Source organism: Triticum urartu, chromosome 6, assembly GCF_003073215.2.
Source record: "Triticum urartu cultivar G1812 chromosome 6, Tu2.1, whole genome shotgun sequence".
NCBI classification, from domain to species: Eukaryota; Viridiplantae; Streptophyta; class Magnoliopsida; order Poales; family Poaceae; genus Triticum; species Triticum urartu.
Genome location: NC_053027.1, coordinates 540371524 through 540376511, shown reverse-complemented (window position 1 = coordinate 540376511; position 4988 = coordinate 540371524).

Below are 4988 nucleotides of genomic sequence, written 5' to 3'. Positions count from 1 at the left end.
GAAAAAGCATTGAGGCTCCCGCTTATATATATACTACTTTAGTACGGACTGAGCTCCGTTGCCTTCACTGCACCTGCTTTTGGTTGTATGGCAGGTGAGACAGCCACATTTTGGGCCCACCTGTCATAAAACCCTAGCAAAAATTGCACCAACGTGAAAGACGACTGCGTCTCCAACGCAACCAAGGTGAACTGACGAAGGATATCATCTTTGTGCGTAACAAGCAAAGAGCAGTGATGGAAGACAACTTGTTTTTTGGCGAAAATCGATCAGCTTCACCAGACGACGCAACCATGAGGCGCAACCATGAGCATCGATAGGTCATCGTGGTGATGCATCATCCATTTGGCATCAAGTTTGGGTGAGGCACCTAAGAAGTTCGACAAATCCTCACTGTGGTTTGTTTCTTCTCAGTAATCAAGCTCGAGGAAGCAAGAACCACGTGGCAGAGGACAGTGAGGCGGAACGACAATGGCCATCCAATTTTGTGCAGTTCCAGAGGAAGACATGCTCGGGTATGGAGACACGCATCGCTGTTTCTAAAAATATAAAAAAGGGTTAGCAACAACATCTCAATTGTCAATAAGAATTAATGAAAAGTACACCAACAAACAGAAGCATCATAATTATCTTGATGGGAACTAAACCAGGATACCCGAGAAAAAAAGCATTTCTTCATTTAACTAGTGATAGTACTACCACCATATGGACAATGACCGCACAACCACCATGTACTTTTTGTCAAAACAACATGTATACCTCCACCGAGGCATAAATCAGGACAACTTTTTGAGTGGCATTTCCTCTATAATAGTACCAGTAGGTGATGTTGGACCAGCCGACGAACCCTAGCTACTATGCATGGGGAGCTGGGGAGTAGTCGCATAGAAGAAAACCCGCACGCAGCGACCTGGGGAGCCGGACCAGTACAAGAAGTTATACCTCAGGTGGGCGAGATGTCGTTTAGGCGGGCGGGCAGGATCTGCCCACACGACGGCAGCGAACAAGGGCGCGGAGGATCTTCGTCCGCGGCAGCGCCGGCTCCGAGAGGACGGTGCGCATCGGCTTCCTCCGTCGCCGACGGCGACAATGTCAACGCTGCCCCTCCTCACCTCCCGCAGCGGAAGGGATTTGGCCGGATCTGTGACCACCGGTGAGGAGAGAGATAGAGTGGACACTGTCATCTTGTTTTGATATGGAGAGGGTGAGAGAGCGAGACGCGAGAAACTCTATCAAACAAGAGGCTATAATGGAGTAAAAAATCTCTCCATAGTAGTGGTTTTAAATAGAATACGCGTGTTCTCGAAAAAAGAAACGAAAACTGGCGGATAATGTTTTAAGGGTCTGTCTAGGACACATCTAGATGTGACATAGTTATGTCACATATAAGTTGATGTCCACTCTGTTTGTGGTCTTTTCCTAGTTTTTTTTGTTTCTTGTTGCTACATTATATACTTGTGGGAGCTTAGATGTGATATCCTTAAATAACATCTAGATGTTAATTAGACAAACTGATTTTCTAACGTACCAAGAAAGAAAACTCGATCAAAAACACGCCCCCACTTCCAGGTCGCGAGAGTCGTCGCGCACACACACACATAGACATAGACATGCATATCTGTGTTTACGTAAAATTCCATTTCCATCTCCATCTCCAATCATATTTGTCCAACTGGCACATTATTTACATTGTTAATTATATACGGAGCAATATTAACGTACAACATCTCTTGTTTGCGCACGTCCGGACCGCTGCCACGGCCGGTCCTGACCAACCCGAACCCTCTTCATCACCTGCGTGTGCTTCCCGCCCGAAACGGTCAGTGCCGCATTCATGCCCGGCCAGAGCAGACGCGACCTCTCACTGGCGTCGGCATTGATTGCGGCGCGCTGGCCGAGAGAGCGTCGCCCGCGCCGCTTCCGGGTGCACGCGGCTGCTCCGCGTTCAAAGGTCGCAATAGCCGGCTACGACATGCGCGATCTCTTCCGCGTTCAAAAAAGTTTTGAGAGCGTGTACGATAGAAAAACTACTAATGGGGTCACTACGACTTAAACCCTAAACCCTAAACATGATTTAATTTCCTAGCCAAGTAGAACCTGTTGAAGGAATGTTCTAGAGGGAGATTCTTTAGTGAGAATGTCAGCAACAATAGAAGCAGCACTCTTTGGTTCTCCACCTTCTAGCACCTCTTTTTCCATAGCACTTTCCATGTCGGGAAGGAAAGACGGCTAGCACCCTCGGATCATACGATGCTTTTGTGAAGTTCCACTAAAATCGACCTGAGCATCCCTGATGGCAAAGATATTGAAGAAGTGTGATTAGAATAATAGTACTGGGACTAGTTCATGAGACATAAACTCATCACAAATAGAATCCGGTAGAAGTAGAGAAAGATGTACATGGAGATGGAGCTACGGCAGTGGAGCAAGCCGGCTCCAAAAGGAAGATGGACTACCTGGGACGTTGGGCTGTAGCCAGAAGGGTGGTTGGGACGCGGCATCGGCCCATACCGCGGTGACCCTCGATTGGGATGCACCGACTATGGGTTTTCTCCCTCGCCGATGTCGACCGCGTCTACGCAGAACATTGTTCCCTTCCCCCAGCTGCGGGATCAGGCCCGTCGTTCTATGCTTGTGAAGAGAGCAACCTAAGCAAGCAGGCTTGTAGCTTAGGCTCCTGCTAGTGTATATATAGTGGTTTTCTTTTTCTCTCCATATCAACCATTTTATATTGCGTACGTGTCATTCAAGAGTGAAATGATGGTTGCTTCTTCCGACTAACTTACTGTGTGATTTGACTGCTCCTTAGTGGCCCCTACACGTACTACCCCTACGTGTATGCAAGAGTCACACATACACATGGACGCAAGAACGCGCGCGATGCCCTAATGCATGCATGTCCGAGCACACGACGGAACACACAGGTCACGCTCAAGTGCTCAACCTACACGTGCATGCACGCACATACTCAGTCAGGGTGAGCTAGTGACCGTATGAACACCGGAAAATATATGTATTGAGCGCAATGAGTGTATTTTGAAGTCCAATGACCGTATTTTTACAAATATACAGTGACAGACAGTGTATTTATCTTGTTTGAAATTAAGCCATATTAACCGGAGAGGAGGCAGCATGGACTAGCATTACTTTGCTTTGTCCCGTCAATTTGCCGAACGAGGAGAAGGTTGCAGGACGGGAGAAGCTTGCGCGCGGTGGCTCATAGGACAAGGAGAAACTTTTGACTAATGCAACCTCTCTCTCGCTCAGGCGGTGGACGTGCAACAGTTAATTCGGTGTCAGATTGCCAGAAGCATACACTATACTACTAGTGCTATTATTGTTCGACTTCCTGAACAGCCAAGCGCTAAGTTTACTAGTACTACTACTATAGTCCATAAAGGTACGTACTGTACTAGTACTAGGAACCGGATGGAGGAGCGTCTGCACTCTTATTATAATTTTAAAATGTGATAAAGTAATCTTCAACACATTTGGTTCTCTTCGAGGGTTCTCGCATGTGATAATGGAAGTTGATTGCATGGAACACTCGCCACAATTCTCGCTTAATTCTGGATCATATCCTGTTACAAATAGTAGCGCTCAGTAATATTTCCTCTTTTTTTGTTATTCAGCATGTAAATAGGTCAGCAAACCATGCGGCGCATCTTCGTGCGAACCGTTCTTGCTGCACTTTGAATGTGGCCGAGAGCTGGCTTGATGAAACACCTGCTGCCTACTTATTTTTTTGCGGGGTACCTCGCTTCCTAGTGACCAGTGTCTTGGCTGATCGTCCTAAGAATGCTTATATATGAATAAAGCTCTCTCATTTACCCGCAAAAAATATTAAGCCATATTAACCGGAAAGGAGGGAGTATGGACTAGCACTACTTTTTGGTGTGTCCCGTCAACTCGCAGAATGAGGAGAAGCTTGCAGGACAAGGTGAAGCTCGCTTACGCCTTTTGACTAATGCAACCTACCCTCGGTGGACATGCATCAGTCCATTCGGTGTGATATTGTCAGAGGCATACACTGTAGTACCCAACATGCGGAGTACCATCATTGTTCGACTTCATGAAGGGGCGAAGAGCCAAGCGCAGTAGTATGCGTACTTGGTTTTGCACCTTCATACTACTCCACCCTCCGTCACAGTTTACAGGGCGCGCTTCATTATGATGCATTTCTCTCAATGCATTTCCACCATCAGAGAGACTTTAGACGCGTTTGGTTTAATGCTCAATTAATTAGGGCGTGGTAACCGCAATCAAGTCCACAATTTTCTCTCCATGTCCTGTACTACTACGGAGTGCATGCATGTGTGTACCCGGTGGAAGCACTGCATGCATGTGTGTATGCATTATTCCCTCTAGTAATAGACGCCGTGCTATAACTACCAATGCTATTTTTCAGGCCGATCGCTAGTCGCCTTGGTCCCATAGATTTTTTTTCTTTTTTCTGAAGCGCGCTGTATAAACAGTGACGGATGGAGTAATATGGGCGGATTCAAAGAAGAGCGTATTGATGGTTGCTTCTTCAGAGCAACTTACAATGGGAAAGGTGGGGCTTATGATTTGACTGCTCATTACTCACTATTAATGCGGCGCAACGACCGGGCTGAGTCTCCCATGCGGTTGTGCACTACCCCCTCAGTTCTTAAATATACTCTGGAGTATTTGTCTTTCTAGAGATTTCAACGAGTGACTACTCAAATATTTGTCTTTTTAGAGATTTCAAATGGACTGGCACATACGGATGTATATAGACATATTTTAGAGTGTAGATTCACTCATTTTGCTCCGTATGTAATCACTTGTTGAAATCTTTGTTAAGACGAATAGAATATTTAGGAACGGAGGGAGTACACATACGAAGCAAAGTGTGTGAATCTACACTCTAAAATATGCCCGTTTGAAATTTGTAAAAAGAAAATATTTAGGAACGAAGGAGTATAATTTTGTGCATGGCACATGGACCCGCATGATGAAGAGGC